The sequence below is a fragment of the Malaya genurostris genome, chromosome 1, assembly GCF_030247185.1.
Source record: "Malaya genurostris strain Urasoe2022 chromosome 1, Malgen_1.1, whole genome shotgun sequence".
Classification (NCBI taxonomy): domain Eukaryota; kingdom Metazoa; phylum Arthropoda; class Insecta; order Diptera; family Culicidae; genus Malaya; species Malaya genurostris.
Genome location: NC_080570.1, coordinates 107,098,674 through 107,126,634, shown reverse-complemented (window position 1 = coordinate 107,126,634; position 27,961 = coordinate 107,098,674). Strand labels below are relative to the sequence as shown.

General features: G+C 35.8%; 1 protein-coding gene across 6 annotated transcripts in view; it reads right to left on the bottom strand.

Annotated features, from left to right (window-relative positions):
• The window catches only part of LOC131425326 (dentin sialophosphoprotein), a 90,135-nt gene that overhangs the window by 28,940 nt on the left and 33,234 nt on the right, over window positions 1-27,961 (bottom strand). For 2 of the 6 annotated variants that reach the window (XM_058587135.1, XM_058587140.1), the window contains exon 3: window positions 12,424-12,569. The exons of 3 other annotated variants lie outside the window; for them this stretch is intronic. The gene's annotated coding sequence lies outside the window, so the exon portion shown is untranslated. The remainder of the gene's footprint in view (window positions 1-12,423; window positions 12,570-27,961) is intronic. One more of the 6 variants, XM_058587136.1, reaches the window with a different exon arrangement.

Below are 27,961 nucleotides of genomic sequence, written 5' to 3'. Positions count from 1 at the left end.
GTTGTGCATAGACGTGCATAGCAGATGCTGTAGACACAAAAATTAGGCTTGCACAATTAGATGGCCATCGAGTGATGCAATTGCAAATCATTGTTTGACGCACGTAGGATGCAAATCAAACCGGTAGAATGCTGGGAATGTCGTTGAATGTGCATTTTGTATATTTCCGTCAGATTTACATAATATTCACAGCATTGAACATATTGTTCATTGTCTGTGATAGAGTTGGTGGAGAAAGTGGAGGAAATTTTTTATTATAAAGTTAAAAAAAGTTGCACTACGTACGACTAAAAGTGTCGATTTAGTCATTTCAGTCTTTGAGAAAGTTCCGCACCAGTTTGCCAAAAACAAGACAAACAACACTATAAAAAAAATCTAACGGATACCAACCCAAAAAGCACTTGTTTCTACATTTACCAAGCGCGCATTTTTTTTCGCTTTTCACACATGTTTCACAAGTGTAATCACCGATCCTCGCTGAACCGCGAAACCAGAAAAGCAACCGAGAGCCACTCGGAAAAGCTTAACCTTCATCGTCACTTCACTTGGTTCCGCGGATTAGCATTAAAAGAGCCCCGCCGCTTCCGAGCAGTTTGCCACCACCAGAAGGTCGTTGGCCAGAGAGGTTGGACTGCGTCAAATTCACGGGGCTGTGCCAAGTAAATTTCAAATGGAGAAAGATTTTTCGGTAAATTACCTTACTGGGGTTTTTCGGTTGATTTCGAAATGAGTTATGCGTTGCGCGATTACTTATGACTCACGGCCATGAATCATGCCGTCAAGTGTCTGCTTTCGTGGGATTAGATGGGGCTTCCTGTAGGCTAGTTGATCCAGCTTCAACAGTAGGTAATTTCCTTTATTTGCATATTAAATATATTCGTCATTGTTACCTCAGGTGAATACAGTTATATAACTGGCTTCCGAACAAAAAAAGGACGCAAACACAAATTGCATGAAACAGCGTTTGTAAATTATACCGCAAGTATTTTGGATAGAGCTAGGGTAGACATTTCATATTTTTTCCTATTTTAGAAGAATTAGGGTGTCCTTCTTCACGTTTCTGAATTTTTTCTTTAGAATAAAAAGGGGTTAATGTCGTAAATACTTCCGGAACACTGCAACTCTCATACGTTAATTTATAAAAAAAATACTTTTAAACCCGACATTGTTACACTAATCACTCTATAATTCCGGAACCGGAAGTCGAATCGGAACAAAACTCAGGAATTTGGGATGGCATTTTTATTTAAATCTTTGTTTGTAAAAATTGGCTCTGTCATCTCTGCGAAAAAGTGAACACACATTTTTTTTTTAAATTTTTGCGTATATCACTCTATAACTCAAGAACCGAATGTCATATTCAAATAAAATTAAGGAAATCGGTTCATGCATCTGAGAGAAAAGTGAGTAAGAAAAAAGTTTCATACACATACATACACACATTTTGCGTACTCGACGAACTGATTCAAATGGTGTATGACACTCAGCCTTCCGTGCTCGGTTCAAAAATCGATTTTCCCAGTAATTGTATAACCTTTCTGTATGAGAAAGGCAAAAAGTGTGTTTTGAAGGTCACGTCACTTATACCCTTATATCTCCAAAATCAGAAATGACAGCCGTTTGATTATCGAACTTGATCAATGACCCAATAGTAGCTACCAAACGATCTTTGGCTTGTGGAAATCAGTTCAGTTACCTCCAAGAAAATTGAGCGGTCAGAAACATTTTCCAAGCACCCATCTTTGAAACGCGTACATTGAACATGTGTTAATTCTAGCCGTCGCATAATCGGCACTTATCCAAGCCATCTTCTTTGTTTATTATATATACCAGTCACCGAATCGGTGCTACTGTAGAATCGTGTCTACCACAGATCAGCTTGACGGAAATGATAAACGCCGCGTGGTCGAGTCTTGTCTCTGAGTGTATCTTTTTTTCAAAAAACCACCTGTTCTGTGGGTTTCCATTCATTCAAATTATCAATTCTTTTTCCCATCCCGTCATTGCAAAACCTGAACTCAGTTATGGCGACTTTATGTCAAGCCAACTATTGACAAACCGTTTTATTGTTGTTATGCTCTGTCTCAGAAGTACTTGGGTTGGTTAGGGTCGGTTTAGAAAAAGTATCGTTATCATTGAGTGTTGCTGTCTTTTTCTCTAGTTTCTCGCATACCTTACCATAGTAAACAACTTTATATTAACACATGGACAACTGATTGTCGTAGGTGACCAGCGATTTACGAGGGTACATTGGGCTTTGAGCGAAAATCAATGAAGAAGGTATATCGGTATAAAACCTTCCAATCTTCCTTTTCGATGGAAAGAATATATCACGGGCAAAATTCCGATTCTAGAAATTAGCAAAACGAGTCATGATTTGTGGAAAAGAGTATATTTCCATGTTATGATAATACACCATGATTAAAAGTTCACGGATCATGATCCATTTGGACTGATTTCGCTGAAATTTAAACGTAACGCACTTGACGTTGTTGGGTATAACTTTAAGCGTGTTTCTGTTGCGAAGGTAATCTTTGCAACATAAATTCAGGCGTTTTGTTTTGAAGTAAGATTTTAAATACGAATTAAATGGAATAGTGCGATGAACGTATTTTGTATACGATTTTAACTAATCATTAACAATTGAAATATTATGTTTATGACAAACGAAGACGCCTAAAATAACGTGTTTACTTGCGTTAATTACTCCAGTTTTGTGTTTCAGAATTTAAACACTTAAACGAACTAGCGGATTGATATTTCCTTTTACTTTTCCAAAACATCGTTTGCAAAATCGTCTTTTTTTAAATATTTAGGTGAATCAATACAGCTTATGTTATCTATATCTATGAAACAAATTAATCAATGTTCAACCAAAAAGTTTTCTGATTTTCGTTAGTTGGCGTTCCAAATTCACAGTCCAATTCATTTTTTGGTTTACGCTTGCTCTTGTAATATTATTCTAACAACAATAGTCACATTATATTTGTGAGCATATATTCAGATATATTCATTCAAAATGTAACGTTTATGTTTGCCAAATGAAAAGCGTAACAGTGCTTAGTCTCTTAACATGTCAATTTTCAATGACTTCTTTTTGCCTTTAATCTATTGAGCAATCCATCACATCATTTGAGACTGAGGGTTCAAAGTGATATCCGGGTAGAAAATTGGAGTTACGAGTTTTGAAAGAAATACATTCTTCAAGTAACGCATTTCCGGACCATGATTAATTTTCATGGGAGAAGACTTATTGCTCATGGTTTCATGAGAAGTTGAAATGATTGGTTCCATGATTTTCTAATCATGACAGCAGTAACGGATTTTTCTCCGTGCTTCTAATGGTTTCATCGAGAGTTTCTAAAGAAACATCATGCACAAAGACTTTTATAGAACAGTTTTTCATGTGGAATGCAGTGTTTGACGTTCTAGTGTTCCACATAGTGCACTTTGTTGTTGATGTTAGCAAATTCAATTTCTTTTCTTAAAGAATGCAAATTATGCTGAAGTGAATATGCGTCCTTGATATCGAGATAAAACTTCTTAGGCAAAACTTCAACTCAAAACCGAGTGCATTTGAAATATTATTTTTTCGCGCTAGTCCAAGCTCAGATTAAGATACATATTCAGATTCTGGAACTGGACATTAATTTATTATTTTATTGGACCATGACTCGTATCATGGTAAATTCAGATACAAGTCCGGTTTAAGTTCCTGGATCTTAACTGATAAAATGGAAAGACAGGTCTGTTCCAGGTTCAGGATCTAGATCAGTAATAGGAGTTGACTATAGACCTGAACCAGTAATAACGCAAACTTAGTTATGGAACAAAAATTGAATTCTGAAACTAAATTTTGCACATGGACTGAGTCTAAACCTAAAATTTTAGGAATTCAGATTCAGAATACAGTTCCAGCTCAAGAATGACGATTCATAATACTGGAAATAAAACTGAATACTAGAAATTGAATCAAGCGATGCTGCATTCTGCAATTAAGCTTTAGAACTGAATTATGGATCTGGGTTCTGGTCTGACCTTGACTTTGTTCCAGAATCAAGATGAAGAATTTAGGTTCAAAATTCAGTTGAAGAATCCTGGTTCTGAATTCAGTTCCAGTTACAGATCTCTAGGACCCGGACTCCAGAGCGCAATTTTGGAACTGAATTCTAAACCTAGAATTCTATAATGACCTAGAATTCTATAATGACCAAAGTTCTGGAAAAGGGACCTAGATTCTGGAACTGGGTTCTAAACCTGAATTCAGCGACTGAACTCGGGTCCGGGAACTGGAACCTAAGTTCTTAGTCTAGATTCTGAATTCTGGTTCTGCGAATATCTACGAATATGGAATTATTCAACGAAAAACAACGGAAAACAAAATGTCAATCTATGGAAATTACACTACAACTATCTGGCATCGCTCTACTGAACTTGAATTCTGGAACTGAGTTAGACAACTGAATGCTGGGAAGTTTTGAACTGAATTCTGGAATTGAATTCTGGACCTGGATCCTGGAGCTGAATTTCGAGACTGTGTTCTGGAATCATATACTGGATAAGGTCCTGAGCCTGGACCGACCTAGATGACTTGCGAATGGTGCACTGGTCAATACGTTCTGCTCAATCAACTGCACAGACTAGATTAAATGAAGCGTGTCAAACTTTTAATGTTCATATCTGCTCAGTAGAAAGCGCATGAAAACTTTCATTTTCACGATTTATTATTTTAGTTGGTTTGACGTAGAGTCGTTATAACTAAGTTCAGTTTTTGCAATGGCTGATGGGAAACATATATTAGAGAAGCCAAATGAATGAAACACGTTCTTATGCATTCCGTGCATACGCACTATCATTTCGCCACCTTGAACCTTGTGATAGACACAGCTCTAAAACACAGTTAGGCATGATAGAACGTACATCGAACATGGTCTACATACTGGCCGTCTCCCGACCGGTACCATACATCCAAACATCTTCTCTGTTCATCAAACACTAGTCTTCTCGCTCTATACCTATTTTCCGCTCAAGCACTGAGTAGGATAGTGTATCTTTTTCCAAAAAATCATATTTTCTGTTAAGTTTTTCATTCATTTGGCTTCTCCAATATATGTTTTCACTCAGTGATTGCAAAAACTGATTTTCATTTTCAGTTTTTTATGGATATATCATGCTACCAAAAATTTAATCATAAATGGCTGAACATATTGCCGATGGCATAAAACGAAAACGATGTTAACGTTGACCATACGTATTCGAGATCAAAAGTTATTACACGATCAATTCTGAAAAGGCGCGCCATAATGAAGTAAGACTTCAAAATAATTATTGAACGCATTACCGAAAATCCCAAATTTATTTGAATATTAAGATTTTTGAACAGAACGATTACTAACCAGATGAAGATATTGTTTCTTATTCTATTGATTCTATAACTCGGCAATTTTTCTTTTATTTATAATCTTGAGTTTTAAGAAAATTCATAAGAAAGGCACCATTCCTCCACTAGGGGCATTCAAAAGGAGGACTTTACTCCCATTTAAATTATTCGACCATCGGAAAAAACAGTACTATTCCATGTGTGTAAAAATATCTGGTATTTGAAAATTGACTCGTTTCTATGCTACCGAAAGCCTTCGATTTTTCAGATAACAACCTATGAATGCTAATTTATGAAGCAGCTCAGTTCAAAATAGCACATAGTAAGCCATGTCATAATCGATTCTCCGGATAACGGATATTCTATATCAATGCTAATGTCGTCAATCGGTCATGCAAATGATTCGATTAACTTCTGAAGCCAACTTAATGCCAACCGATAGATGGCTGAAGGAAAAATAAAAGAAGAAAACTGCTCTGCATAATCAACCGCTTTCAGTACGTGCTTTTGCATCTCATCAGTCAGAAAGAAGACGTATCAAGGTGAAGTGATGAAAATGATGACAAGTTTCATGTTGATGTGACTTCATCACACTCTCTGTATTTAGATGCTCAATGAATCGATAAACACGTATTTGACTTGTTGGAAGTGTATCAATTCTGCAGTGAATGGATTCGGATGCGAAAACTGTTCTTCCAACAAATTTTGAAGGTAATCGTGAAGATTTCGCAGCCGATTTTTTGCATACCATTGTATCGCAAATGTTACGATAACACAGGGAATCCTCATAGGTTGGGGCTTGAACATACGACAGTTGACTTTTAAGACCAGCGAACAATAACAAAGTAAATAAGTAACTGCGTCATAGCCGACTCCCAAAAATTTGTAATTTTAATTCTAGTTGTTGCAATGACTACGATTTTCTGATTCAATTTTCTACGACATATGTATTTCAGCGACAGGTTCCGCTTATTTTACGGTGTTTGATTTCGAATGCAGTTGAAATCTATTTGAGTTCTATTTTGATGTCTTCAGATAACTATTTCCGGAAATCGGGCAAGGCGTTTGGCTTTCTTCTATAGAAAGGCTATGCAATCACTGGGAAAACTAACTTTTCAACCAAGGACCGGAGCGCCAAATGTCATATACTATTCGATTCAGCTCGACGGACTGAGCAAATGTCTGTGTGTGTGTGCGCGTGTGTATCACTCAATTTTCTCGAAAATGGCTAAACCAATTTCACAAACTCAGATTCAAATGAATTAGACCTCTCCCATACAAAATTCCTGAATTTCATTTGAAATTTCGGTTTCGAAATAACAGGATGATATATATTAAAAAAGTGAAAATAATGTCATCTTCGATAGAACTGAGAGTTCTTCAGATACCAAAAGAATATCCCGAACTAACTTCCGGTTAGTGAGATAGAGTTGCTAGAGTTCAAGTGTAATTTTAGTAATCATAGAGTAGCGAATGCTCTAGTTTGAAGATAAAAAAAATCTAGGGCCAAATAAACTCATATGAGATTTCCATAAAATAAAACTCAAATTAACAGGTCTGATAGTTCCATAAAAATGTCCAAGCCCGACCTCCGGTTCTAACATTACAAGGTGATCGTGAAATATCTTCTGAGTTGTGTTCGATACTGTTCCAGTTTGTAGGTTATATTAATCAATGTCCATACGAGTGGTTTTTAGTTATACTGGACTCGTTACTTATTTCAATTATTTTTTGGAAGTTCTTCTAAATATATTATTTGATAGTTGATTGATCCGAATTTTAATATAACGGTATCTAGGTTTCGGTTCCGGTAGTTCGAGAAATAGTGGTTAAAATTTACGGATTGTACACTGCTTATGTGGTATGATATCAGATGTAACAGCTCGTTGTAAGTGAAAACTAAAGATTAAGGAATGCATATTCACTCTTGTTTTTCCATCCAATGAAATAACGATATACTTTTGGAAAGGAAGTTTTTATTGAAATTATCTCATATTATCGATATAATAGAAGGATTGCTCCGAGCTCTAACTGCTTTCATAAATAGATATCCATCGCCGTAATCTTCGAAACTATTCTTTTCTTAGGATCCCATATGCTAGAACTAATTATGGGTATAACGAGCCTTTTGCCAGTATGGGCCGAATATTCAACCACTGTTCCAATTCATTCGACTTTAATCTATCACGAAACGTTATCAAGAAATTGTTCCTAGGGTTACTATCTAAAGACAGTCCCAGAAAGTATGGACGCAACCAAAAACCGCTGCCATTTCGCAATGGTTCAGAATCCGTCCTGCGTCCTGTTGGTAACACTCTTCTCTAACCACTTGTGCAGTTGTTTATTCGTTTTCATTAGTTTGTTTCGGAATGCGTGGACTTTCAGCAGAACAACGTCGAAAAATTGTGTACAAATGGTGCACAGAACGCAGACTGTCACTGAGAAAGATAGCAAAAATGGAAGGAGTTCCTGCTAACTCTCAGTTGGATGAACGTATACTGAAGGCGTTCGAGCAAAAGAAGGAGCTTTCAGTTCGGGATGTGACCAAAAAAGTGGGCACTTCGAAGTCAAATGTTCTTCGTGCTAAAGAACGTTTGAATCTTCGAACCTATAAGAATCAGAAACAACCAAAACGTAGTCCGAAACAAGAAGCATCGATCAGGTCAAGGGTTCGCAAGCTGTACAATACGATTCTTGCTGGAAATTTGAACTGCATAATCATGGACGACAAAACCTACGTGAAACTCCATTACAAATCCTTGCCGGGACCACATCGGGCTAGATCTTGCTTCTTGCCACTACTCGAAATCAACGGTAGAATGGTATACTACCAAAAATGTCAATTTCGTCCCAAAAGACATGAATCCACCAAATTGCCCACAACTTAGACCAATTGAGGAATTTTGGGCATGTATCGGCAGCCGAAACCATTCAACAATTCGAAAAAGATTGGAAAAAAGTGTAAAAACTGTCTGTACGGAATTTAATGAGGAACCTTCGCAAGAAGGTGCGCCAGCTAGTCTACAATGGCTAAGTAGCAAATGTTGAGAATTATATTCTGTTGTTGTAGCCTACTATTATCAGTATATCGAATTTTTTCGGGGACAGTCTTTAATTAGTTTTAGTTAGTTTGGAAATACTATGTTTAAGTGAAATGTATCATTTGGATGATTGTAATCTGTTGATGAAACAGATAAAGAGATTTTATGCCTATTGGAGAGCAAGTTTGACAGAAACTAACTCCACCGGGCTTTTCCCTGCTCCAAATAAACAAATAAATAGATTCGGTGCTCTGCAAATTTGTAAATCTATCAATAACTTCATCAATAAAACCGCTGCGACGTTGCAACTGAGACAGCAATTTGTTTTCAACTGCCATACGCATAAACCACAAAAGCCTCTCCTGAAAGTGTGCATGCAAGTCCTCTCAGAGCCAAACGAGACTAAGAGAACAACAAATCAGAACATCAAAAAATAATTGAATGCGGATGAGAATGCAGTAAATTCCTTCAATTTGATTGGTTGTGCAGTGCACTAGGTGCACATGAAGATGAAACGCCACTGGACTTCGATTGAAAATCGACATTTTTTTCGATATGCGCTCAGTTTTAGGGAAATTATAAATTTCCTTAATTCACCACCTGAAATTTATTTTCTTTTGAGACAAATTTTTTGACTTCACCAAAATTGTCAAATGCTGCTCTGCAAAATGGCAGTAGTTGGACAGGGCGAGGTATGGAAAGCACGGTGGGTGTGATACTACTTCCCAATTAAGTTCTTTTAACGTAATCTTCATCAATGGTGCAAGATATTCAATCATTGCATTGATTCAAACTATTAATTATTTTGTTATTGATAGCTATTCTTATAAACCGTTCGTACGATGTTCATTAGACTGTCGTTGTCGAATTTCTTCTCAGGTCTCATTCCGTATCTGTGACAATTCTCTATTCGATTGGATTGGGTAATCATCCAACAATGCCTGAAATTCCTTGTCTTTAAACTTTATTGCATCATTAGAATGTCCATTATCTTCCAAATCTAAGTTTTCAATTATAAATCGATTAAATCATGTCTCACATGTTCTGATCATTGTAAGTTTCTACCAGCAATCGGCAAGCTGCAATATATATTTTTTTGGTTATAAAAGCAACGGGAAGCGCAAATGCGATTTACTTCGATCGAAACTCGACATTCACTGATGTAAACACCTATGACGCTATTATTTTAGCGGAATGAATGATTTGTGTATTTTAAAAACGTCGCATTTTTATATTTAATTACAACAAAAGTAATGGAAATTATATGTACGTTTTCAAACTTTCCGAAAGGATGTTTCAGCCTCACACCGGTAAACGACCACAACTAGATTAAAGTCAGGGTTAAACAAATAGATAAAAAATCATACTCTAAACTCGATTGTCTACGGAGTGCACTGAATCATAATTACACTCATGGTGAATCCAACCCTATAATCGAAAATTCTCGAGCGGAACCTCAGTAGACGGGTTAACCAGGTTTTGTAGCGTGATCGCAATGAGTTTGAGTCAGCGCACAACCCTTTCTATTCCAACCTAATACAAACACGTGACCAACCGCAAAGCTTATTCCATCATTAATCAAAGCCTCAACATTCCACATCGTACTGCTTGTATTAAAACACATCCCCGCACGGTGCACACAGGCATACAATAGAGACCGAATGGGAAAACTATTGAATGCCCCGTTTCGCAAATATCTGAAAGGCAATTTACGGTCTCTGTTTATGATTGGAACAGATGTGCGCTGGAAATTTTTTTCAATACTTATACATTCAAATCGCAAATGTTCTGATTCCAAAGCTTTATGGAACCGAAAACCGAAACAAATAGAACTAGGCCAAAATACCTTCTTCGTCGTCCCCATCATGAGAAAATGCAACCAGATTAACACGCCCTCCCGTGGGTGTCGTAGTTCAAAGCAAGCGAACGCACTGACCGAGTAAATTTACGCCAAGATAATCCGTTTGTTGCACTTAACACACTTCGTTAGGAGACTGCGATTCCACACAGGCATTATTTATTTTTATTTAATTTCCTTCAATAAAAATGAGTCTAGCCATAGCTGATGATCGATGCATCGATTGTAACTCACAAACTGTACAGCGTTTCCCGTTTGTGTGGATGCGAACGGTCATGGGCACCGATCAGTGAAACGATATTTGGGAAGTGACTTGTGATTACTACTGTTTCCAATATCGAAAAACTTATTGCCCGCTACATGGCGAAGAAAAAAAAACCATAAATATATTGTTATTGAGGTGGAGTGTTTTCCGTATAGCTATTATTGGCAGACTGTCTCGGGTTGTATCGGTACCTAATTCGCAGCTTAACAGTAGTGAAGAAATAAAATTGCGACTAGTTTTACGCAATTCATAAGTGAAGTTATAAATATTGTTTTATTTCGACTTATGCCTAGACTTGTTGAAACGGATTTACATGAAAATTAGATACAATGTCAAAGTATATCTTAAGCAACGTTAAAACACAGCTGATCGTAGGTGTTTGTGATAAAATTAATTTCATTTGTTGAAATTAGTGCACCGATTTCCTGAACGCATTGTATCATTCGTATGATGCTAATTAACCCGATGAAAAGTCAATGCAGTTAGGCGTTGAAATGGAGGTGTATTTTTTCCATGTAACTTTCAATTTGGAATACCAGACACTACTGAAATGACTAAGTTTCAGCAGTCCTGTGATAAAAGACAAAAGTATATTTTTGTTTACTATCTCTCCCCGTACGCTGGTTTCTCTAATTAATCAAACATCAGGATTTTTTCCCACTTTCTCAAGAATTCTAGGAATAGTAAGCATTTATGGTTAAATTCGACGCTTTAAGCAATTAAATTCGAGATTTAAGCAAATTAAATTCGAGATTTAAGCAATAGCTTAAAGATTTAATGATTACAAACAGATATATAATTTGAAATTGTTTGATGCATTAGAAATAATCGAAAAAACTAAGTCCTGTCCATAAAATATTTTTCAGGTTATTTAGGATTTGGGCTTTAGGCAATTTTATTGTTCCAGAAGTTGTGGTCAAAAACAGTCTTTTCCAATTATTCGGAATATTACGTCCTATTTTATGTGAGATATTTCTGACCAAATCGAACCCGAAGATGATGGAGAAATAACTTAATGTTGGATGACACTGAATTTTACTGGCTCCAACCATTCGACTAGCAAGTGTGACTATATGAATTTAAATAGACCACTTATCGGCCAATCAGATGATCGTCAAAAGGTGAGATAACTAAGTGCTCACAAGTTCCTATCTTATGTCTTCCCGTGTGTCTATGATGACATTTGGTCAATAGAACGGCGTCGACTGGGGGCTATCGCCTTCTGCGTTAGTAGTAGAATGAGAGGGTGCGTATTGGTTTGTATGTAATTTGAAAAGCGAAAATTATTGAAAATCCTTCAAATAGGTCAAGCATTTCGCCTTGACGTCAATTGTAAACTTGTTTTCATAAAAACCGTCTGCAGTATCCTTGTAATTTATAAATTAGCATTTCTCATATCATATGAGCAAGAATAACTGTTCGGGTATAAATAATAATTCTATTCTTATTATTAATTACAATATCATACTATGTTCCAAAGGTGTAATTGGCTAGTTCAGAAAGTTTGGAAGATCTCGATACGGTAAGGAATGTAACATTAAACGAAACCTCGAATATTAATTAGATTGAAAAATGTTTATTATTCACACAAAACTGAAAAACATAAAATAAATATGCGTCGATTGCTCGCTAATTGCAAATTGTTATTTTTGAATCCATTTGATGCAAACAATTCATTTAGGCGGGGTAGGTTGACGAAACGGTTACCTCGGAACATGATTTGCTCTGTACACGAAATAGGTCATCGGGATTCGATTTAGTCAGAACCTGAACTAAAGTTATTCGCATGTATAAATGAAACACATGGAAATATATTTTTTCTGTAAACCGCTACCAAACAGTGGGGCTTGGAATAGGTTAACCACACACACAAACTCACCACTCACCAGCCAATCATATGTGTGCTTCTGTGGAACAGTCGATTGACGGACGTACTTTGTGATCCAGTGATTCTTGGTTCAAGAATAGGTATCCCACGGTATTCCATGACCAACGGAAATTAACCCTCCTCCCACGACGCCAGAGCTAAAATATAGTCCAATAGAAAAATATTGGGGTAAGTGCAAACTCATGAAGAAGTGATATGCGGTTGTAAGCCAGTTCCAGTTGAAAAACCTGTTTTAATCCGTCTGTTCGTCTCAAAACATGGTCACTATTTCGCACAATTACTCTACTATTGAACGCTGGATGACTTCATGATTAGTAATGTTCATTTGCCACTTGTTTAATTAACGATTAAAAACTTCAAATTACCCGACAAGCAATAAAAGTCTTCAAGAATATGAGATGAAAGTTTTTCACTTAGTTCACTTGATTGCGCTATGTTTTCATCTCATTTATTTTCGCAAAGTTGCCAAGTTTTCTCATAATGTTACAAAAAAAATTGTTTTCTTTCTTCAAATTATCACCAACAAGTATTTTTTGGTATTTGTTAAGTGTGTGTGTTTCATCAACTGTGCACAGAGATGCCAGATATTTTCATAGAAAATATGTATCTGCTCTATCTGTTTTCACTAATTTGCACAAAAGATTTCCATTTTAACATGTGGTTTGTTCTATGATTAATAAACTTTTAAAGAAGTACTGCAATCAAATATTAATTGATACTCAGAGAGAAAAGTTTAACTTTTTACTTCTCACTTTTTATGAACCTTTACAAATCTGTATTAAATTTAGAAAATCTGTAGAAAATCTGTAATTTGATTTAAATCAGTATACGAACGCCAAAATCTATACAATACAGATAAATCTGGATAAATGGCATCTCTGGTTCTGCATTTTGTTTCTAGAAGGGCTAATGCCTAAATAGTAACAATTCTTGTTTTTTTGTTGTTCTTTTTCAAGTTTTCCAAATTAACTGCACAGTAAAATTTTAAATTTAAAACGAAAGGTAAAAAAAACGATCCAAAAAATTTTAAACGTCGAAATGATTCCAAACTGTTTCTAAAAATATGGTGTGTTTTCTCATAGTTGGCATAAGGCCCTTTTTAAGGAAAATTCTGACATTTTGAACCTGAGAGTGTAATAGTGCAATATTTTGTTTTTGATTCCTGTCGCCATCACCGATTTATAGGATGAATAGAGGACCAATGATAGGATGAATATAAAACCTTTGATATGAAATTAGGAGCACAGTAGTAACATATCAGAAGTGTTTTAGCTGATTTTTCCAATATTATTTTAATTTCCAAGGAATGTGAATCAACTCCCAATTTGGAGCAACGCGAGCTAAGCAGAAATATGAAAAAATCGTAGTGATTTTAGTGGCTAAATCAAATTTTAAATTAACGTCCTTACAAATGAGATGAAATATGGAGCCCTAACCCTATACCTATGAGAAAGGCAAAAACTGACAAGATGCAGCTCCTCTTGTGAGGGAAGTTACCAAGGATGAAATACAAAACATTCTGGAAAGAGTCAAACGAAAGGCCCGGATGCGATTGCATTCGCTAAGAAGAAAGTTTGAAAGAAATATTATTTCCATACTCTATACGAATTGAACTTGGAGTACAGACATGATTCGAATCTTGTTTGACCAACTTTAGATCATCAAACTTATTAAGATATACATCGGAATTTCATGCTTTGCGATGTGCATATGTCGACAATGAAAACAGAAAATAATATTATCCATGCTGTGATTAATAATAATTATTATGATAATAAAAATCTAATGATAGCTACAACGTTGAGACTGCTGTATACTCGAGACATACATAATCGTGCGCTTCTATTACTTCTGTAAATCAAATTCATCATAATAGCATTTTAGCTGTTAATATAAACAGGCTTATTGTACCATTAGTCATCCCATTTTGCCTAATAAACTTACAAAGCCTGCACGAAAACTGAATATGGTAAGTTGAAAAAAATTCGTTCATTTTTACATCGTACTGTATAGCAACACACTCACTCTTTATATTAAAATTTCTACACTTATTCGCTGTTGTTCTGAAAATGAAGGTCAATTTGTAAAAACTGTCACTTCGATGATGATTCAAGTAAAGGAAAAATCTTTTAAATTTAGCTCAAACCTGTTTCAATTTGTGAGCTATGTTAGTAGCTTGCTGAATGAACTAGGAATCAGAACTAATTGGCTCAAGTGGCACGGTCCTCTAGATTTTCACAAACATAAACTCAAATAAAAGGTCTTATGGCACAATAGATTGAAATTGGTTATTATTCAAACCCGGCTACCGGTTCTAGAACCAGAGAGTGAAGTGTGTTTAAAATTCCAAGCTCTCGCTTAGAGCGAAAAGAAAATAGCTGCATAAAAGAACAAAATTCATAATTGTCATAATTGTTTAAAAATTCAAAAGGTTATGTAAATTTTTTTTTATTAAAAACGTACAGCTTTACGTGGCCGTCGGTGTTACCGATACTGAGCAGTAGTTCTGCATAAACAGTGTTCTGCAAATAGCAGAAACTTTACGTCTTCTTAGCGGTTCAAATTGAGCTGGCGAGTTTAGCATTAAACAATTCAATTTGAACTGCTCTGCACAGATGAGTCAAAGACGAAACGTAAAAAATGATTTTAGTTGTTCGATGTCACTTAACTTTTTCAGCATGGAATAAAGATTATTTTTAAGTGACAAACGTAAAGATTCGTTAAAATTTAAGAAATGTTTTAGGTAAATTTAAATCGAATAACTTTGTCCAAGACATAAACTTTCCATCTCGTATAGCTCAAGAGATGCTGATGATCAAGCAATATCCAATTAAATACATAACATTACTTAATGCTTGAAGTTTTCTATTCAATTTTGAGTTGTGGTGAATCTTTTCGTTTATTAATTTTTACCATTGTCGTCAAAACACCACCAGCAAAACCAACCAGCAGCGATATTTTGTTTAATAAATACACATTTAATGAACCGCAGTCAATTTAAAATTGAGTCAACGAAACTTTATAATCGAGTAAACATAACTTACTATTGAGTCGATATAACCTGCACACTTCGAAAAAAAACCCTTCGATTTTACATCTTATTAGATGCACAGTTCACGCAAATTTACGTGGAGGAACATTTATTATTGTGTCTAAAATTCCATGAAATGAAATTCACTGAAATAAAAAAAAAAACAAATGCTGTTTTTTATGCATTACATCGTACGAGAGATTAGGTCAAATGTAAAATGCAATTTTTTGATATGACCTTTTCAGTTTATTTTTGGACAGAACCATTACTTACACACTTAAAAATGGTACATCATTCTAGATGCACATGAAAGGAGCGTCACGATTCACTTACATTCACAATACAAAGCATTTAAAGATAAGTCTTATCATTAACTTCACAGTTGTTTTAGCTGAAACTCACATCGATACAGACGCAAAATTTATGTTTACATGTTAGTAGATATAATATTGTGTCAACATCGAAGAAATTACGGCATACTTGAATTTACGACAAGCGTAAATTTCATTTTTTCTAAGAGTGTACCTAAGATTAAGTTCATAAACAGAACCCCAAAGTTGGATGAAAAGCTCAAAAAATTTGGTAGTTTTCTGGTTTTGTGTGGGTCACACACTTTGAAAAAATCCTGTAATTTTACATTTTATTAGATGCACATAAATGGAGCGTCACAGTTTACGCAAATTTACCTTCAATAGCATTCAATATTATGTCTAAAACTCTATGACATGAAAAAAAAGTAATGATAGCGACCCGCTGCGACTTGAGCCACAGAAGCACACATCTGTTTGGCTGGTAAAAGGTGCATTTAAACTCATGCAGTCTCACAGGTTCATTACAGTCGAAACCAATAAAATTCATGCGAATCCAACATTAAGTCATATCAAATGAAATTTCCCGTCATTTGACAAATTTAGTCGTTATGAATTACATCGTATGAGGGATTAAGTAACCTGTAAAATTGAAATTTTTTTGTGTGCAGCGTTATTCAAATTTGACACGGGTAATAAATATGTAGATGGCCAATACTGTTCAAATACAAATCGCAGTGTTACAAGTATTCAACAATATGACAGAAATATTAGAAGCAATTTTAAAAATCAACTCTCAGCTCCAAAAGTTAGTTTAAGTTGTCTGAATGTCAAAATAAACCAAACCAACGTATTTTGGAACCATAAAAACACATTTGATCTCGTGCAAGAAACCGAAGGTGGATACACCAAATACCGTAATGAAAAACAAAAGCCGGGAAAACATGTGCCTGGGGGGCAACAACCTCTCGATTGGATCATGATCGGCCATGTTCGATATCGACATCGTGATTAGGCCATATGACGGAGATTTTAGCTTAATGATGGTCATTCATCCCACAATTAGTGACGGGCCGATCAGCATACGAGCCCCTGAAGAGTATATCATTTCAATTTTTGATTGTTTGATTGGCTATCTTCCGGGCTGAGTTGTTGTATAACTCTCCACGTATGCCGTTGCTGTTCGATGGATGTTTTCACTTGACGATTGCTAATTACGAATGGTGAGAGGAAAAGTCTCTGGCCCAAAGAGACGTTTTTTTGTCCATTAGACAGCTAATGATCGAGGCCGGCCATCACACCACCAAATCACCTCTGTAGTCTGTATTAGTCATGTCTTATATTTGCCAGTTGAGTTATTACTCAGAGTTAGGTGGCCCAATTCTTCAGATATCGAGCAGTAGAGGAATGCGCGTAGTCAAGTACTTATCGGTTTGGTTTTTCACCGCCGGCTCTAAACAATAGCGGGATTTCGTCATCTTGCTTAGAAATTTTGAACTGAAGCGGCTGTTTCATCATATCTCAAAGCCTCACGCACATAGTGATAACGTTCCATTGTCGATTTACTTGGCCCAGTTCGATGGCACATGCAATGTGAAACCAGATAGTAAAAAGATGTTCGAATACGTAACTTCCTCGGTGTTCGATAACCATCCTTTCAATCCGTTATAGTCCGCTTCAAGTATAAGTTTTCGGGAAGATAAATATTTGCATAATAAAACCACTTTCGGAAAAATAATTTGAAAACTTTCTTCGAGAAAAATACATAAGACAATATCTTCGCTGTCCCTATTAATGCTGTTTGAACCGTGTCGCATTAATTTCCTCATCGGATCCAAAGGAAGGTCACACCCTGCGGCTTAGGCAAATTGTCAACGACAAGCCAAACTTAGATAATTATCCTATCCTGCACAGCGTCGTTGCTGGAAAATGATAATTTCCATAAATTGTATGTAAAAACAGTTTTGCTCAGATATCTGCGATTCCCATTGCTTATGTACTTTCCCTCGATTAGTCGTATTAAGGCGAGGGATGAATGTATGAGCCAGAAATTTCCATTCAACATTCTTTGCCACGATGACCTTTTTCTCCGGAATAGTTTCCCTAGAGGTTTACTTAAGTTTTACAAGCAATATGGAACGGTTGTTAGGGAACTTCGGGAAAGTTTAACTGGCAGTTTTCTTTTTTGGAAATTGACCGCAGCGGTTTCTTTCGTCGACAAGTGCAAGCAACTGGAAAAACGAACGGATTAACAAAGACGGCGATCGGATGCGGTAAAAAAAAACTTTATAATTCGGATTTCGAAACTTACTGCGTTAGGTAGAATAAGTTTTAAACATACTTCAGGGACAAAATGACAGGAACCACAATCCACACTCAATGGCAGCCAGCAGATGATAATGACAGTAACTTGAAAACTCATTTCATTACCGACGAAATTTATGTTTCACGTTGAGGAAAGTAGGGCAGAGCGGAACGACGGAAAAGGCCATTCATTTTAGAATCGACTTTTATGTATGCCCTATGGGAGGGTAGATAAATTTTCATTTTCGCAACCATCGAGTTGCTAGATTTTTTCCGTACATCCAATGGATCCATTTTTCACTTGCATAAATAAATTTGCATAATTTGTTTTATCAATTACATGCCCCAGGCAACGCTGCCGTCATTCCGGCCTTTGTCGTTTGGCACGCACCTCCTGTAGTGGGTGAAAAACATGCAACTCGAAACAATAGAGTCAATAGTAATGGCAACAGCAACAGCAGCAACAACAACAGCAGTGGGGATCCATCGTAAGACTCATGCGTTCCGTGATTGTTGATTTATCGTCACTATCTATAATGTTCCGTTTTGGAAAATTTCAACCTCTAAGTCGATGCGTGCTGAGCACGTTGCACAAAAATGGCGTGGCTTAGCGTGAGACCGCGCCAGCAACAGATCACAGTGCTGCAAGGATGAATTGGTCAAATTAAAAAAAAACAGTATTTAGTTCAAGTGGTGCTATCAATACTGTGAAACAGAATGCATCGATTCCCTGGGAAATATTTGATAGCGTTCGGAATTGTTCGAATGCATTAAAAATTGGTGCGAATCGTTATGTGAACTTATACCATTGAAATACAATCATCAAGGTTAATGGATTTAGTTTGGCATATTTATTTGTTTCAGAAAAGACCATTGTGCACACAAAGCTTTAATTAACGTGCGCGGGCGTAGACAATGTTCGAAAGTGAAATGAATTTCAAAAGAAAATGGAAAAAAAATTCAGCGAATTGCAAATCAACTGACAATCATGAATATATAATACGAAAACGGTTTCACCTTCCGTGGATTCCCACGCATACTTAAGGATCCTACGAATATGTTACAATGGAAAAACGCTTTTATTCATATTAAATCGAAAGGATGTTGAGTCTCTCTTAGTATAATTAACCCATCCGTTTTTACCCATTTCTGTACGAATAGCGGCATCACAAAGAATACTCGTTATAGTCATTCTGAGAATGATGATAAAATATTAGATCAATTTATCGTCAATACCAGGTATTTCGACAACAATGTCGTGGGAAATATTTTGCATCGACGTTCTGTATTTAATATATAATAGATAATAGATCACCAACCAACCATCGCCAGACGACTTTCGTGAGAAATATCATATGATATTGAATTACACTAGCAAACTTGAGTGTATCGTATTTGCATATAAAACTTATCAAGGAAGATCAAGAATCAGTTTTAAAATCGAGAATGATAAATTGAAGGGAATAAAATTTAAATCATAATTGAAATGACAAAACTTGTTTCTGACTGGAACAAAAATTGTCTATCTTCATAGATTTTTATCTGATCTCGAGGAAGTTAAAAGTGATTGCCCTAATATTAAAAAAACGTACTTAATCCATCTAGCAGTTAAATGGTACCTTTTTTATCAATCAGCATGTGTTTTTCGCGTGAATATACTCGTTGTGTTTAGTTTTCATAAAATTATGTCAATGATTAAATTATTAAAATTTCGGAACTGCAAGATGAATAGAAGATAGAAATTGTATGAAACCTTAAAATATTCTTTTTAATCTAAACGTGTGACAATCGATTAAGTATTGCATAAGATGTATAAGTGAGTTTTTTTGTCGTTATGTATGGTACTTTTAAAAAAGCTATTCAGAGACTTGCATAACCAAACATAGTTCGTATGCCCATGAATTAGTATGACGAATAAATTGAAACAGTTTTGAGCCCCACTTTGAAGATTTTTTGGTATCGTCACCTTCTATGCCGGTTTGTATTTTAAAAATTCATCACCCAGTAATTTCAAAATTGAAAGTCGGAATCGGATAAAATTCACCAATTTTGTATGGAACTCTACGGCCTTCTACGAGCAAAATGAGTGACATTATTTTAATTTCATTACATATATCATCATGTAGTTCCGGAACTACAACCTCTCCGAATGGTAAAGGGTGATTTTTTAAGAGCTTGAGAACTTTTTTAAACAATAAAACGCATAAAATTTGCAAAATCTCATCGGTTCTTTATTTTAAACGTTAGATTGGTACATGACATTTACTTTTTGAAGATAATTTCATTTAAATGTTGACCGCGGCTGCGTCTTAGGTGGTCCATTCGGAAAGTCCAATTTTGGGAAACTTTTTCGAGCATTTCGGCCGGAATAGCCCGAATTTCTTCGGAAATGTTGTCTTCCAAAGCTGGAATAGTTACTGGCTTATTTCTGTAGACTTTAGACTTGACGTAGCCCCACAAAAAATAGTCTAGAGGCGTCAAATCGCATGATCTTGGTGGCCAACTTACCGGTCCATTTCTTGAGATGAATTGTTCTCCGAAGTTTTCCTTCAAAATGGCCATAGAATCGCGAGCTGTGTGGCATGTAGCGCCATCTTGTTGAAACCACATGTCAACCAAGTTCAGTTCTTCCATTTTTGGCAACAAAAAGTTTGTTAGCATCGAACGATAGCGATCGCCATTCACTGTAACGTTGCGTCCAACAGCATCTTTGAAAAAATACGGTCCAATGATTCCACCAGCGTACAAACCACACCAAACAGTGCATTTTTCGGGATGCATGGGCAGTTCTTGAACGGCTTCTGGTTGCTCTTCACTCCAAATGCGGCAATTTTGCTTATTTACGTAGCCATTCAACCAGAAATGAGCCTCATCGCTGAACAAAATTTGTCGATAAAAAAGCGGATTTTCTGCCAACTTTTCTAGGGCCCATTCACTGAAAATTCGACGTTGTGGCAGATGAAATTATCTTCAAAAAGTAAATGTCATGTACCAATCTAACGTTTAAAATAAAGAACCGATGAGATTTTGCAAATTTTATGCGTTTTATTGTTTAAAAAAGTTCTCAAGCTCTTAAAAAATCACCCTTTATAAGGATGTAAGAAGTTGTGTTCTTCCACAATTATAAATATGAAATTGTTTTGAATTTGAAAATACTGCCATCTTTCTGAAACATATGTCATGTTCGAACGATTATGTAACCAAAGATGAAGCGAGCTAACGTAGTTTTTTATGTGCTAAGAAACAATTGCATAAAACAGTATTGAAAATCGTATTTCACTTTGCTCCTAAACATCGCTTTATCATCAAGCGCGTAAAACTACTACTACTGGAATAAGACGAAAAGTCACTTGCACAAAATATCGATATCTCTGTTAAAATAGGATGGATTTGGACAATCTATGGCTTGTTTATTTTATTTTGTTTATTTTGGGGAGCAGGAAAAAGCCCGATGGAGATTAATTCTGGAAATCTCCCTCTCCAGCAGGCATAAAACATCCAAGTCTTGGGCATTACATTCCTTTAGTGGAATTTGGCTTTTCTGTATCAACAGACTTCGCAGCCGATTCTTAGTGTACAGAATCATTGCATGGCTAGTACTATGGATCCTACTGACACTAAGAATCCTTCCAGGTCGGGGCTCGAACATACTACAACTGACTTGTAAGACCAGCGTCCTATGCGTTGAACCGCCAATCCGGGACGTAAAACATCCTCATCTTTTGTATCAACAGATTACAATGATCCAACAGATACAATAAGGCTTAACACTAACAATAAAGACTAACAATTAAAATTAAACCTATAACCCCATAACTAGTTAATGACACCAAGCATGACAGGGCAGCAATCGTGTTCTTGCTTAATCGGCCAGATAGAGAAGAGAAAAATGGATGATAGGACATGGTAAGGTAAGCATGGGCAATCAACAATCGTTCAATCATATTTCAAGATAGATGAAAGTCAAAAACATTGAAGCAGCTATTGAATGTTTTGCACATACTGGAAAATGGTTCATTGTAACCATAATTTCTTCGTACAATGGGTAAGCTCAATAAGCAATGATAGCGTAGATTACGTCAATGAATGTCCAGATTAATCATTTGCAAAAATTCGGGACGATCGATACGTGATTGTAATAAATCAGCAACAAATACGGCTTTGGTGACATTCCTACGAACAGACAGGTCAATAAACTTACAACAATCTTTGTACCTAGGAAAATTAGTGGGATCCCTTCTGTTGTATAGCTATTATCATGCGGAATCCAAGTCTGAAAACTTATTCTGTTTTGATGGTCAATTACTGACAGATATTGTCAATCAACTGCAAATAACTTCGTATAATTCAAAAGTAAACATCCGATCTCATAACCATTCAATAGCGTTCAGGATTACGGGGAGACCTTTCATTTGCGACTAGTTGGATTAAAATCGGTCCAGTCATCTCTGAGATCTCGACATCTTTGTTGACAACACACACGGACATTTGCTCAGTTCGTCGAGCTGAATCGATTGGTATAAGACAATCAGGAATTTTTTCTTATGTTTGAGCGAATTCTATACCTATTTTTTATATTTATAAAAAAGGTAAAAATCGTTCACACAATGACAACAATGTTCACTGGTCTTTTCAAGAAATTTCTCAACTAAAAAACGTCACTATCTTCCCATATAGTATGAATTAGGGGGATCAGTGTGAGTGTGACGGAATTTGTTAAAGCCTATTTTGGGGATTTTTCCCTCGACAAACTGTTAAAACAAAAACATTATATTTATATCTATTCTGAATAGATTCCATACAATACATACAATCTTTGGAAAGTTTATAAAGTCATTACATTGGATATTTTCGGAAATACACCGATTAACAGAAACACACTGAAATAAGAGGTGCCCTACTGGTGTCATGATTCTGACTGTTCTGATTATCTGAAACCAAAGAACCATACATTATTCTATTCTTGGTACTTGAGACTTATTCGGATCTAAAATTAAGAAAAAATGCATAAAAAAATATTTTATTTGGAAAGTTTCAAAGAAAACATCTTTTTTTTCGTTTTTTGGGGGTCTATATAAATCCTCAAACAAAAGCTAATAAAGTAATGCTAATTTGTTTTAGATCAATTTGAAGTTGGAATCAGCGCCTATATTTTTCCAACCACTTTTAATCTATTATATATCAGTATGGATCACTCTTGCAATTCACGAGTGACATCATAGTAATATTGCGGTGGCAAAAAAGGTTACCAACACACTATAAATTTTTTTATACTCATATAACACCTTTTTCAAATAGTACACTGAATCAAACAACCCACAATATATAAACATTTCTCCATATGCACTGTACGAAAAAAAGCTGTAAATTCATTTTAAAATGCAATCTTCGAGGTATAATACATTGTTAAATCAAAAATCCCTTTTGATATAAGTGCATGTGAAATTCAAATTCAATCAAACTCTAAATTCTAAATGTAAGCACAAAACGGAACGAATTCTTTGTAATGATAATTCCAGAATTTCGCTAGCATTTCCACTAGTATTCAGGTTTATGATACAATATACACAATATCAAGTCATTTGATTTTCAGAAAAGTTGAGCATCACTTTTGAATGTGAAGACGATAAGTTTAATTCTTATTCTGCACTGAACTCTGAACGGATTATTTTAATTGTCGTATTGTTTATAGGCGATATTCTATTTAATCAGAAAAAACAACACTTGAAATATAGAAGCTTTGACATTTCATATTTTGGAGCATGCGAAACGCAAACTATTGAATAATATTGAATAGGTAAACTTGTCCGACACAAAATGGTTACCGTAATGTCTTTTTCGATTTGTATTGGATTCCCTGGAGTGATCAATATTGATATATAATTTATTTGGGCTAGGTATACGTATTCTGTAATTAGACTAAACCAAAATGCACACATGTTACCATGATCATCCAAAACCAATCACGTCTTTTTCGCACAGATAAACATTAAACATTAAACAAAATAATTTCTAATCCAAAACGCATCCAAGGAATTCTCGGTATCTTCAATATTGGTCAGCAATAACCGACAACTTGTAAGTTGAGATGAAATTGTGTATTGAACCATTGTAATCCCATAACCGATGATTTCAATAACCCATTCAATCAGTTCGCTTTAGCATCTCGCTGTACACAGTCATAAACTGCAGTTAATATACTCGAAATTGTCAGACATTCATAGAATCAAAAACAAATTTACAGGACAGCTTTAGAGAATGTCTATAGAAATTCATTTCGAGCCATCTATAAGAGTTCATTCACTGTAGACTCGTATCATTCAAACGCACTTTTAAAATAGTGGTATGAAGCTAATTCTATCCAGTCCAACAGTTTTTCATTATACTGTTGCTGAGATGAATTTCTACGTTTGCCCTGGCATGTTTTGAGCCTTGTATGTCCGTACCCAGCATTTCATTTCGGAAGAGGCCCTGATAAAAAAAGAGGGTGGGTAATGTCAGAGACATAACTGGATGTCGTGAATACGAAAACAATTGACATGTTCCTTAACACTTCAGAATATCAATTAATTTTTGAATTATGCAAGCATTCCACTTTTTCACATTTTTCTCAAAAACAAAGAAGGCTTCACTTAATCTCGATTACTGTGAATTTCACACAGCGAAAAATGCACAAATCTAATCAAACAGTTCTAGATTTGCACTAAACTGAGAATTTTTACCTTCGATTTTCGAATAAGAAATCCTAATAGTTCTGTAGAAAACTTTTACAGCCATTGGAACGGCTGACTTTGTATGATGCTCTCCACCGTTGTCCCCTTTTCGTTGCTTTTTCACCAATACAAACGACTAGCAGCTGTGACGTAATCGCTCTTGTCGGACTACTAGCTTTGCAAACGACACACAATACATCTGCTCGCAGTGGCGATAGAATCCAAACTGATCCAATTTTTGTTAGGAGGTTTCTTTTTACGTGATTTCGTTTGTAGCTTTTTCACTAATGGGCGGTCCTAACGGCTATAAAAATAGCAGCATATAGAATTTTAAAGTCGATTATTTCATTTCGGATTTGCATTTCATTGAAACAAAACTATCAAGATGCTGTATGGGATTCATTCATGCCTTTCAGTAGGACTAAATTGTGGAACTCACTATGATATTAAGCACTGCTCGGAACATTTTTCTCGAACGATTTGATGTACAGCAGCAGATATTTTTTTCTCTTCCTCAGAACAAGTTCTGATTGGCTGGTTTTGACAAATGAGACAGGTTTTTCAATAGTGTACTATTGAAATACTTCAATGCTTTTGTTATACACGTTTAAGTTTAAAAATTCCAATTATATTATATAAACCCTTTCACAATTCACTGAGCTATGAGCTTTGAAAATACGAGAAAGGCAAACGCGCCTTATGAATTATCCTCTTTGATACTCGTTCATACCAAACATTTCAAAAAAGTTTAATTTTGAATTATTTGAAATTACGTCACACAATTGAAAATTTTATCATAATATTGTGATTATATTGCCGATGGCATGTAGCAGAAATTATGTTGATTCGTAAGATACAACAAGAGATATTCACGATCAAAAACTTATCACTCTCACAGAGGGTACATTTTGAAAAGGCGCCCCATAGTAAAGTAAGTCGTATTCACGACAAAAAATATCTACTTCATGATTCTATATGTATCTAACTCTGCCTTTAGTACCATTTGTTTCTTAGAAGCGTGAGTGCAAATTCCCACTGAATTCTATTGACTTTATTCGCGATCCAGGTTTCGGGTCTGGAGATACAGGGTGAATGCTGAAAGTTTTAAAAACAGGAATAAAATATTAGCGTTTCAATGCATAAGACGTCTTACATGCCATTGGGATTTTTTTTTAATGTCAGTAGAATCGTAGTACTATGCCGTGTAATTATTCTATACGCTATGAATTGGCTGCGAAGTCTATTGGAACAGAAAGGTTATATTCCACAAAAGGAATGTAATGCCTAGACTTTGCTTTGCTAGCGATCCAAAACTTCAAAATGGAGCTCACTTAGATTTCTCAGAAAGTAGTAGGACGTTTATCACTAGAATAGATTTATAAAGTTTCATAGCTTTCTATAATATTTTATATAAATCCGACATCTGATTTCGGACAAATAGGATCCACCTCACGTGAGTGGACTATCAACGCCGAAATAGAGTATTGTGAAGACCTTCGGGGAAAACTATTTTTTTCGAGCGATATCAAATAGTAGAAAAATCGCGGACAGATTTTTCAACCTAAAAGAGATCCTCTTAGAATTCATAAACCCACAGCTCTGGATGCGGAATTCGGATCCGAAAAAAGTTCAAATCTAAGTTTGTGGAAATTTATACTTCTGTGGCACGACTAGATTTCAATCTTGGTGTCTCCCAGATTCTTGCTGCAGTTTACTAAGAAGAAGCTGGGAGTTTGGGTCAGCTGCTCATCTCTTGCACCATTCGGAATTATAAAATAACTCTTTAAATCTCTTTTTCGTTTTTTAATTTTTCTGGAACACTGCAGCTCGTGACACATTGACGTTCTAGTTATGGTATTAGTAAGCGATGTTGGAGGAAGTTTCTACCTCCTGAATTTTAACTGACACTGGCATCATTGGCTGGCTAAACTGTTGGGACTAGGCTTCGGTTTTACACAAAATTTAATAATTATGTTATCTGATCATGTTTCGAATCTCTCTTGAAGAGTTTTACATGTTAATTATCAAATTATTTTATACTATTGCTTGTTAGATTAAAACTATTTTGCTCAAATTCTCTGCAAATACTACTGTGATGAGAGTTTTAAAGCTCTATATATTGGGTTAGTTTAATAAACTTGTATAAAAGGCGAAAGAAAATTTCATCGTTACTTTTGAAATGACTAAATCAGTTGACAGTTGGAAAAGTTATCTTTAGACGATGACTCATCTTCAGTTTATGTGACAAGCATTGATCGACTTATACACCGCTATCAAGCGGATCTGTCAGAAATCGGTTGGTTTAGCAATTTGGCAAAACCAAACCACACTTAACATTTCCGGTTCGTTCTGTGTTCGCACCCTCAACAATAGTGTATGAAAGACATGTACTCTCTGTATTATTACCCAGCGCTCTTTACCGTAATCGCTTCGGGTCAAAGTCGGCGGAACGGATCAAGCGGAAAAACGGGTATAAATAACTTCAAACCTACAGACGTGAGCACACGCAGCCCAACGTCAGTAATACCGAGACAGTAGGCTAAATGATGGAGCAGAAATTATGTTTTTACGCTCCGTCAAGCATTTCGGATACCATTCAAATGGTTGAGGTTCCGTTCCACCACCAGTCCAGGGGGTACCTAGATTAACTTTGTGAAGAAAAAAAAAACAACTCCAACCAACAACCGGTCTGCAAGCGGTTGGAAGCAGGCCAGTTGGACAAATACTTGAAACAACCACCGACGTCCGTCTGGTTGGTGGCACCCATGTCCTAGTCTAGGGCCACTTAGTCGCAGAACAGAGATGTGCAAATATTTGTGTTTACACCATTTTTTCTGAGGATGACGTAGTGGGTGTAGAGTACAACCAGTGTTCGTCGGAATCGAAAACGTACCAATTTAAACGGCACCCACGTAATGGGATCCATATTCAGCTTGCAATGAAACGTTGGCGTTGGCTGGCAGTGGAAGAAGCTGCTTCTTGAGAGTCGATTGATAGATACTTAGAATTGATAAATTGGTAGCCTCTTCTGACCTAAAAAAAACTTTCGCCTTTTAGAAGCACTCATTCGATGAGTACAAAAACAGTTCACATGCTCTAGCGCAGAAAATAAAACTATTTATCAACACATTTTGTCTCACTTCTGCTATTTTACTTTCTAACCTTTTTTTGAA